The 11,918-nt window shown below is 31.7% G+C and overlaps 1 pseudogene; it reads left to right on the top strand.

The window, feature by feature from the left end:
• Window positions 1-880: 880 nt before the first annotated feature.
• LOC100720845 (nucleophosmin-like) overlaps window positions 881-11,918 on the top strand; it is a 135,338-nt pseudogene continuing 124,300 nt past the window's right edge.

Below are 11,918 nucleotides of genomic sequence, written 5' to 3'. Positions count from 1 at the left end.
AAATGCTTTTGATTAGTACTATGATTTGACTGACTCTCATTCATATATCAAAACATCACACCCAAGATGATAGTATTAGAAGGTGGAAGTTCTGGGACATGATGGAGTTTGAGTAGTACCTGTTGTGTCTGCATGAAAGAAACACAGAGACTTTCCTTGCCATATGAGGACATACAAGAAAGTAGCTTCTTATGAAACAGGAAATGGCCTTTGCAAGACAAGAATTACCACTGCTTCCTTGTCCTGGGAGTTTCCAGGCTCAAAACTGAGGTGTTAGATTTCTGTTATCCATCAATCACTCACTTTATGGTGTTCTGCTATATTGATCTAAAGAAAATAGACAGTATCAGAGGTACACAGCAGTTAGCAGTACTCCAAAGAAATTTGGTTTGATTCTTCCTGAGAAATGCAAAATATTTAACCTTGTATCTTCTATTAATCTAAAATGTAGGCAGTGAAGGAAACAATGCAATGAATAACAAAATGTCTCTGATTCTTATGTAAAAGCTGGAGGTAAAAAGGTAAATTAAAAGTAATCATTATTTAATGGGTAGGAGAGCCCTTAAATGAAGATTAATCATGGAGGTCATGAGGATGCTGCTTCCGTGCTGCGGGTGATGCCCCAAGATACCAGGATAAACTCTTTACATTTTTCTGTAATAATCAAGAAATTAATTAACAACAGATGTTTAGAATCATTAGTCATACTTCAAAAAAATCACAAGCCAACTCTCTTCTACCGAACTGAGTCTCCTTAAGCATAATTCTTCTTTTTTATTTAAATGACAATAAAAGTCAACAAAACAAAACAGAATAAAGGTAATCAAAACAAGAGTGAAATTGGTACAGAACATGGAAGCAGGATAATAGGCAATAAACAATGGCTACAACAGTGTCTGCCAGGAAGCCATTCAAGCAAGCCATTTGGGGCCTAGAAAGAGAGAAGCCAGAAGTACCCTCAGTGAATCAGCAGAAGACATGCTGGCTCTGGGAGGAGCCCACCAAGAAGAAGAAACAAATTAGAACTTCAGGTAAGCTGCACAAGATAAACATAATTCTTAATACATTCAGTATGTTATTATAAACAAAATGTTTATTTTCACATTAATTCTTGTGGTAATGTTATTCTTTATATTCACTTATTCTTACATCTTTGATGTGTTTACATCTGTGTTTAGTGGTGTTTTTGTTCATTTGTTTTTACTTTTTAAATTTTTTTTTCTTTTTATTTATGTTGTCACACGAAGTGTTTGCATGTTTGCATTTGCTCTGTGCCCTTTGGTAACTTTTTGCCATGTATTCCATGTCTTTGTACAATTCATTAATATAAATATTGGACAAAACAATCTTCAACACATATTTTTAGAAATTTCCATTAGAAGAGATACTGAATCCAAATATGTAAACTTTTTGCTTACAGTAGGTTAACAAGCCATGAGACACTACAATCATATTAGTATTATAATTCATGGTTCTTTTTCTTTTTTACATGTACACACATACAAACACACACACACATCAACACACCCCATCCACACACTATCAGGACTAATAAAAACATGAATAAAACTAGTTCCTATGAAGAAGCCACATTCGTAAATCATATTTCTCTGCCTACTATATCTTTCCCAAGTTTTAACACTATCTGAAACTCAACTGAAGAGTTTATGCATATATCTACCTGAAGATACAGGTGAGGATAAAATTCATTGCAGCATGATGAATGCAAAACAGTTTTTTAATTAGACAAAGAAATCTCTATTATTTTCCAGATCACAGAAGGAAAGCAGTTAGGCACAAAAAATGACACCAACGAGCTAATTCTGCATTAGATGTCTTGTGGATTAACATATGGTATTCTGAGTTTATCCTGAGCACTGTTAGAAATTATCTCTTTAAACTATTGTAGTTAGATTTAAACTAAAGGAGTACTGTTTTCTATACTCAATAGAGAAATTATAAATATGATCTTTTAGTGGCTGTTTTCTGTTTTTATATTGAAACTCTGAATGACATCAAACAATTGTCAGAAGTAATTTCACATAAATTATTGGGTTATATGAAATTGTTTTTGATATGATTATTTTAGGCATAAATAACCATGTTTTTGATGAAAATAATCCACAGAATGTGTTGACAAGGAGTTTTCTCAGATTACCATTTATAGATCTTTGTAGTCAAAAGCACGTAGATGCTAAGGTATGGCGTGACTAGATATTTTTTCATATAGCATAGTAAAAATTATAGAACATACTGTTTGCAAATAAGGTTCATAAAATGACAGAATATGTCTAGTGACCTTTAAGTTTGCTGAAGTACATAGATATAAAATAATAAATTAGTACTTTAAATTTGAAAATCAAGATCTGCATAAGAAATATAAAAGTTTCTATAACAGACTGTAAAAACACATAACTAAAAAACTGTCATCCAGGGATTTAGCTCAATGGCTTATGCACCTGCTTGGCAAGCACAAGGTTGTCAGTTCAATCCAAAAATAAATAAATAAATAAATAAATAAATAAATATGTCCTGTAGTTTAAGAATGTACCTGATAGCACTTGAAATTCATTCACAGTGGTGTACTGCATATCCTAAAATACCGAATTCCTAATTTACAAGGTTTCTTATTTTGAAATTTAAAACTTTAGAAAAAAATGAGACGTTAAAATTTGTGGCCATGATATATTCATACAATCAAATTAAGTGGGAGATTTTTGAACCTCTGAATTTTGATAATCCTTCTTTATTTATGTTACTAAAAACATACATTCTCCCATGGCTGAAGAAGTAAATGAAATCTGTAAGGCTGTGAGCTTAAGTAACTGCCTTATACAGAATTTTTGAACATAATAAAAATCTAACCTTTCACTTCTTATTTTTTCTAATCTGTTACAAAATGTAACTGAAAAGAAGGAAAAGTGCTTACCAAGAGTACAATGAAAGTTTTGCCAAATTATATCTGTAGAAATGTAAAGAATATGTGATATAATGCATTTCAAGAGTGTGGAATCAAAATGGAACATAACAGTGTATTAGGAGGTGTCTGCAGATGTGGACCCCCATCACATAAGTCTTCACTTTAAACATCATCCGAAGGGACTGAAGGTGATTCTAATAACTGACTCAATGCAACCTGAAACAATGTTTAGTCTATGCCAATGCAATGAAATGTCATAAATTTTGTGGCATATTTTAGAGTGAGAAACACAATAATATAATAGAAATATTAGAGGTGTAGAGTCTATTCGTCATATAAGATCTGCTTAAACTTACTTCCTTAGGAAGTGACCATAAAACTATTTCTAAGGCAGATGAATATAAATAGAAAAGGAATGCCAAGACCCTGGGCCTTGTGCCTCATCTCAGTTAGCTAAGCACATCTATAAAAATCAGTCTCTGCTCCTTGAATTTAATGAGTGATGAAAAGAACTTTTCTCATTTGTGAGATTCTTATTCTTAATCTGACATCTTGGAAATTCTCTAAATCATTTCTAAAGATGAACTTTTACATAATTTTGTATACCATGTATACTTGCCTTCACTGAGAGCCTAGTTTGCTGGAAAATAGTTGATAAAATTTTCATATTTCCAAAACTAATATTCAGATTTAACACAGTCTGAATGAAAATATCAATAGTATTCCTAACAGAACAAGATAAAGCAAAACATAAAACTCATATAAAACTACAAGAGACCCATAAGAGCAAAACCAATTCTTTATAACAAGAGAAAACCAGAAGCCATCCTAATCCCCAGTCCAAAGCTGCATTTCAAAGCTACAGTGATAAAACCAGCATGGTACAGGCACAAAATGGGAAATTTGGAAAAATGCAACAGAATAGAAAGTACAGAAACAACCTCAGGAGCGTTCGGCTATTTGATTTTTGACATGATCACATCTCACTGAGGGATTATGGGTCATTTTCTCCCAAAGCAAGTTTTTTGGAGGAGCTCCCATCTGTAGAGGAGGAGGAGAAAAAGGAGGAGAAAAACTCTCACATAAATGAGACTAATGAAATGTGTAAAATGCTGCATGTAGTGCAAAGGTTTTTTAAAGAGCACCACCTGAACAAAGCTTCAGCAGGGCAAGTAATGAATCTGTTTAATGCCAAGGCAATGTCACATTTCTCCAAAATCCCCAAAAGGAGGCAAAAGCAAATGTCACTGAATAGTTTACTTGTTAAAGTAGGAACAAAACAAGAAAGATTTCATTGAGCCAGCAGGTATCAGTGACTGCTTAGTGACAGTAAAGGCATCCTACACAATAACCTTCCCCTTTCTGGCCTCCCTCACACCAGCAACAAAGGTTTAAAAAGTTAAGTGCAGGCCAATTTGTTTATTTTCTTTATATTTAGTATTTTTATTATTTTGTATTATATTGCAGTATTATAATCAATTTTCTATGAATATTTCTGAGCTGTGCATAGAATCATCTAACTTTGCATTTTTTACCTGAGGAGACTCACTTGAATATAATTATGCCAGCAAGCTAAATTTTATCAATTGGTGAAACTGAAGGATAGTTGACTTGCTTAGTATTAAACAATTTCTAGGTGGCTTTTAGTTCACAGTATCAAAATAGAGGGACATCACTGTGATTATGAAGAAAGGAACGAAATGTCAGAAGCTGTCAAAAATAGTTTGGCATGGAAGTTCAGCAATAAAGTGTGAATTGGCTAGTTAATAATTATATAAATTAACTTCTTTATCAAATTTACAACTTTTCTGATTTATGGTGCTTCATTTCTATTAAATTCTTGGTATTTTAACATGATTACAAGAATATTTTAAACAAAAATAATCATTTTGTTTTCTTTTTAAATTTTAAATGAATAAAAGTGCTACATAATTTTAAAACAAAATAATAGGAGATTAATAGTGGTCATCTTTGAACATTTTTGTTTATAAGCAGGTAGCAGCAAAAGTTTTCTTTAAATATGAAGGGAAAACATGCAGTGAAGCATTGTGTGTCAGTATAAACAAACATTAGCTTTACAAGTTTAGATAAACTGACAGAGCCTTTTTCAAGACTTCGCATCCCAACTCTTATACCAGTTCTCTTGACTCAGGGGCTTGGTATCAGCCTTTGATTGTGTTTTGATGTTTGTGCATCCGAACAATTGAGTTCAGTTTTAAGCAGTCAAAAGAGACAATTGTCATTGTGTTTGCGTCTGGTTTCCTGGGGCACCCTGTCACTTAATCATTCAAGTAGGGGAATTGCTGGTAAAGCAAGAGGGACCACGGCAATCTGCTGTGACCTAGCGAGAATCATGCCACAAGTAATTACCATAATTTGTAAAGATCACTCCAGGCTCACTGGTGCTGTCATCGCGTACCAGTTGGACTGCGCTAGAATGTTTAAGTAAATATTTGCACGCAACCTGAAGTGGTTGAGAATTTCCACTCCAGCAAGAGCCCCTTCTTATGAAATATTAAGTACATGAAATGTCTCCGGGGTGCAGAGTGGTGGGTTTTCTCTCTGATTCGATTAGCAGTGATGATTCTTTCATGAACTGTGAATGTCCTTCTAGATTAGCATCATCTAGGCTGTTTGATATTGTCACGGAAGAAGAAGACTGTGGGGACTGTTGCTTATGAACATGTTAAAAGCATGGCTTTAACAATCTATGTAGTATTTCAAGTCATGATTTAATGTTTCCATCAATTCATTTCAATGGGTATTGTATTAATACAAATCAGAATCAATTGGTAAATTTAATAGCCTACAGAAAGTCAAGACAAGAAATGATACAAATTGGGACTTCAACACCAGGTAATGGGTAGAGAATCATTAAACATGTCACTCAGAGGTGGAAGGACGGAGAGAGCAGCCAGAGGAAGGAAGTTTAAAATGAATTAAAATGTGCTATGTACATGTACCAACTCCTCGCAATTAATGTAATTATGATGTACTGTAAACAAGCACTGGCAAATATAAATATCTTTAAAACTAAAAAAAAATGCAATTTTATTTTGTAAAATTTTATGAGTTGTGATTAATTGTGCTTTGTAATTTATACATTATTACCACAAAGAATGTCTATATGCTAAAAGTGATAAACATTTCAAATGAAATAAATACAAAATAAATTATGTACTTATCTATATCATTAAATCATGTATATGAGAAATTTATTCTAACTAGTGAAGAAATATAATTATGCAGCATTTTTATGACAAAAATGTTACTACTATATATATATATATGCATATATATACTACTTTATTTCTGTCCCTTCAACTCCCCAATTAAAGAAAAATTTTATTCCTTTTACTTTAAAGAGAAGAATATTAGAGTAATGACACAGACTTTCAAAACAAGGTGGTAGGAAATTAAAAGTGGTTAATATATTGCATATTGTTACTTTAAAGTGCTTGCTCAGATTACAAGATATAGGTATGCAAAAGTGATCAACACAATATAAGCACAAAATTTTTCTTACAGGAACTAAAAAAAAATCAGTATAACTGTATTAGCTATTTTTTCTGTGTGTATATATAGAGAGATATTTCTTTTCTTTTCCTTTCATTCTTATTTCTTTAGCTAATATAAATTTTCACTGAATCAAATTATGATAAAGCCCATTTTAAAAAACATTTTAATGTTGAATTATTTTTATAAGTTGCATTTCATTAAATGAGTATTTCATCATAAACAGTAGAATTATATAACATCTGAGAAAATTACTGCAATATTAAAAGAATGTACAATAGATTTTAATTTGCTGAATATGTAATCCTTTAAATTATGCCTTAATCATGAAGAATTCTAAACATTTTTTTCTTTTGATCTATCTTCTAGAAGATTAAAAATCTAAATAATATCCATTTATATATGGAAACATTTAAAATCTATTTTATATTTCATTATTTTTGAATATTTAGGTAAAAAAGTTTCACTGTACTTACTGATATTAACTTAGCCTAGATTTTCTTAACATATTTCCACAATAATAACAATTCTTAATTTCTTAATATTAAGAATTAATATCTATGCATTAATTCAGAGATCGACCAGACAGTAATATTCTTAATACTCTGCATTAATTAATATTAAGTATGCTGCAAGCTGATTTGGGAAGATTGTTTTAAAATAGAATTTAAGCATTTCAAGTAATGTTTAACAAACAGAAATTTTATTTACTATCAAAATCAAGTAATTATTTTTTATTTTATTTCCTTATTTTAAAAATGACTATTTTTCACTGGTCCATAGAGGCATAAAATTGTACATATTAATAATCAGATCAAGCACTCCCCTCCTTTTTTCCTCCCTACCTCCCAAGCCTCTGATAACTACCATCTCCTCTCAGTATTCGAGATTGTTGAGTACTTGTGATTCTGCACCTGGCTTGTTTCACCTAACATGATGATCTGTAGTTTAATCCTGATCTAAGAATACCAGGAATTCCATCTCTTTATGGTTGAACAATAACTTATTGTGTATATACTACGTATTCTTCATCCATTTATCAATTGATAGGCAAGTAGAGTTGTTCTCATTTCTTCCCTACTGCAGTAAACCTAGGAGGACAGATGTCTCTGCAACAGATTAATTTCATTTCCTTTGAAAGTATACCCAGTATTGGAATTCCTGCATTGTACAGTAGGTATCTTTCTAACATTTTTTGAGGAACCTCAAAATTGTTTTCCATTATGGCGCACAAATTTACATTTCCCCCAACAGTGTATAATCATGCCTTGCTTTTCTGCACACCATTGCAGCACTTAACATTCAAGCTTTTTGACGACAGTCATTGTTACTGACGTGAGATAAGTACTTTTATTAATTAAATACTTTAAAACTTATATCCTTCAAAAAATTATTTTCATCCAAGTATTTTTCATTCAATAAAGTACATATTAAGGCATGATTAAGATTTGCGTACCTATTTAATACTGTGAATTCTAAATTGGAAAAATTAGAAAAATTAACAAGTGATGAATGATTACATACAATTATTTAAACTTTTATATTTTAAAAATAAGTAATTAAGTTAGATTAGATCTTGAAGTATATAAACATATGTATCTTCTGTTAGCTCCTTATCAAATCCCAACAAATTTAGCATTTGTAAGACAAATATATTGTGTCAGAATTTTTAGGCTACAAGTCCATGAACATTCAAATGATTTTCCTGTTCCTAATTTTGCTAGCTAAAATCAGCCATTAGTGGCCAGGCTGTTATCAGGGGCCTCTTTGGAAAATCCCACTTTCAGTTTCACTTACTTTGTTGGCAAGATTCAGATCCATGTGATCGTAGGACTAATTTCCCCTCTCTGGTCCAAAGTTTCCACACTTCCCACTATAGAATACCTAATAAGACACAATTGATTTTCCATGGTAACCAAAATGAGTGAAGCCCTTTTAACAATTCAAACATTTTTGAAACTGCTTTCTGTCTCATAAAGCCTTGTAGTCTGAAAATATTCCCTATTCATACCAGTTTATGGAATTAGGCTTTGCCTACTTAAATAATCCAAAATAAATCCCATTTTAAATCCATTATCTTAATAACATGGACAAAGTCTTTTTATCCATATAATGTACAGTTATCACAAATTCTAGCCAGGAGAGGATATAATGGTAGATTGATTGTGACCATCTGAAAAGTTCAGAAGTTTAGCTGAACAGGCTCAGCAATTTCATACCCTAGGGTGTAGAGGACCCCCCTATGGTGGCCTGTGGCGTATCCACTGTAAATCGGAAATGGGGAAGGAGGGATTTGCTTTGTTCTTGGAAGGAGCTCTACTGTTCACATTCCTTTTGGAAGTGATCTCCCACCTTCTAGTGCAGAATCTTGGGTTTCTGCCTCAGAGCCTTCAGGATTCTGGTGGAGATTAGTCCGCCTTTCATCACAGACCCTCTGGCCTCTTGATAAGGACTTTCACAGGACACTGCAGTGAATGAACTCCATCCTTGAACTGAACACTTCATTCTCCAGTACGCAAACACTCGCTGCACTCTTCCTCATATAACTCTGTGTTGGACCATTGCAAGCCAGTCTTGTAATTTCTTATGTATTTGTATATCTTCTGTTATATCTCTTTCTCTAGTAAAATCCTGAATTATACAGAAGATTACATGTTAGATTTCTCTCTCTCGATTTGCAGTATATATTTATAGGTACTGGAAACACTGGCTCTCTTAACAAAGGGAAAATTATATTGTGATTTGTAATGATTGTACATTTTTATTGTACAAATTAACCCTAATATAGTAGACCTCAAGCTATAGATGTGAATTTCAAAGATTCACAAAATTTTACCCATTAGGTAATGTGAGACATTTCACCTCTGTGCTTTGTTTTGTTTTTCAATCTTAAAAACCAAGATTTGAAAGTCTGTGAGCAGAATAAAGATTTCTAAAGTAGCTATGATGATGATGACACGTATTTTGACACATGTAGTTATACACTGTTATTAGTGTCTAAATACTGACCACATTTTAACAGGGATGTCAAAGATTATATTAACTAAATGCATCATAGCTTAGCTTTGAGCGTATACTCAACGTTTGCATAAAAATCAGTTAACAATTGCTTCTCAGAATACATCCCTGTCATTTAGTTAGGTAAGACTATAAGTGCCAAAATTTAATAAAAAATTTAAAATATATATTCCATTAATTATATTTTAATCATAATATGAATTATATCATAACAAAATAATTGAAGACAAAATATGAAATACTATTTTTATCAAGTTTATAAAGAGACTGGTGGTTATAGTGTTTCTATGATGTGTTATGAATAACTATTGAACACTATTACAAATGAATGTTTGAACTCAAATATTCTATGCAAATAATGTATGTTTATTTTTGAGGTGTTCATACCTTCAGGTAAAAATACAGAGAGTTTACATTTTTCAGGTAAACATACAGAGAAGATCTAATAGTTTTCAACATTTAATATTCCAAGATTATTTGATAGTCAGTTACATCAACAAATTATACTGCTGGCTTCTAATTGAATTGAGGTAATACATAAATGTGACATACATTTTTCTTTTTAACTTTTTATCGGTACCAGGGATTGAACTCACGACCGCCTGCTTGCAAGGCAGGTGCTTATGCCGCTGAGCTAAATCCCCAGCCCTGAGACATACATTTTTTATCTGCTGTTTTTATTATAAATTTATTTATAAAATAGGTTTTAATTCACATTGTGGAAAACATATTGTCTGAGTATTTCTAAGCAATCTGAAATGACTATCTTTATATGTGCTGTCAGTGTGATAACATTTCATAGATGCTTATGATTCTGTTTTATGTTTAATGCCAAATTTTATTCTAGCTATTGTAAAATTGATCAATTAGAAAATGTTATATTTAAAATTTTAAAATTTCTAACAAATTATGTGCAATATATTGAAATAAGTATAGTAATATTTTTATTCAAGAATGCTTCTTTTCATAAATAATTCAGCCAGCAAACAGAAGTTTTTGAGAATATTATATTCAAAATTTAGCTTTGGTGAACTCTACTTCAGGTGATAAACATGACCACATCCAGCCTCCCTCATAAGCACAGATGTAGTCACCTTCCTCAAAATCATGGGAGGAATTAGGTTGATGAGCAAAGGTACCATTGTACTTTGAGTTATTCAAATATACACATCTTGCTGGTAGTGGATAAAACTATCTTGTATTTCAAAACTCCTTATATATTTACTCTGTTCAAGTCTAGGACTCTCATGTTACTTGTCCTCCTCAGTAGATTGAAGGGTATTTTAAAATTTGTTCTATGGCAATCATTCATGTTTATATTTTCATTATTTTGGGTCCCTTGATTTCTCCTCTGACAAGTAAATATAACAATTAGCAACAATGTGGGAGAAATGTTTGAAATTACTGTTGATTACAATCACAAACTCATTCTCTGTAACTGTTCCTGTATGAATGATATAAATAAAAGTTTCATAGAACTTACTTTATTGCCCAGTTAATTTAATTCCTGGGAAATGTTTATTTTGTCCTTTTAAAATCATAAACAATAAGGATACTGTGGAAGAAAAACTGACATCAGCACACTTTGCCAATTTATCACATGCCTACCATTCAACATCAAGCTTCTGATGTCATTTTTCTTTATATAATTAATAGGTTTAGATATAATTGTTGAGATTATTGCAGGGGAGAAGAAATCTGGAAATAGTGTAGTGTCTTTCTGGGATTAATTCTTCAGAGGACATACTTTTAGCACTGGGAGAATTGTTTCATTACATCCTAACACGTTAAGTGGTGTTTTCAAGTTATTTCTTGTATCTTAACCAATTACATAACTGCTATTGCAGATAAGTCCTTAGAAGTAAAACTGCTTATTCTTCTCATAATGACTTGAAATTATACATTCTTTGAAAAATTCCTATTAAGCTTTCACTGTCAGATCCACAGATTGTTAATTGCACATCTTTGCTCTCTTAGATCTCTTTACTGACTTTTCTCTGACACACTTTTTAAAAAATTTTTTTCATTCATTAGGCTCAAATATGAGATACTCAGGACAGGATCATCTGAGGAATTATTGCATGGAGACTGAAGTAATGAGGTAAAACAGCAGTTATGGGAACAAACACGCCTTTATTTCCCATAGAAATGCCATGGGGTTTTATTAAAATATGTCTGTGAAAGCATGCACTCAAGTACAACACAAAATATGAAATTTCTAAAAGAAAAATTATAAATTCTTAATAAATATTACAATGAAATGAAATTAAAAATCACGTGTTTTGGCAAGACATGTTTAATTATTTTTAGTTTCTAATATAATATAAGTCATTTAAAAGCTATACAAAGTTTTGCATATTGAATATGGCTATTTTGTCCATTGTAGCTCAATTGTGAAGCAAATGTCAGTTTTCATAGCTAAAATATATGAGCTGAATTAAAAAATGGGAAAACGGTTTGATGT

Source organism: Cavia porcellus, unplaced genomic scaffold (genome assembly GCF_034190915.1).
Source record: "Cavia porcellus strain 051 isolate PalLab524CR breed Dunkin Hartley unplaced genomic scaffold, mCavPor4.1 scaffold_15, whole genome shotgun sequence".
Classification (NCBI taxonomy): domain Eukaryota; kingdom Metazoa; phylum Chordata; class Mammalia; order Rodentia; family Caviidae; genus Cavia; species Cavia porcellus.
This window is presented reverse-complemented; position numbering and strand designations above follow the sequence as displayed.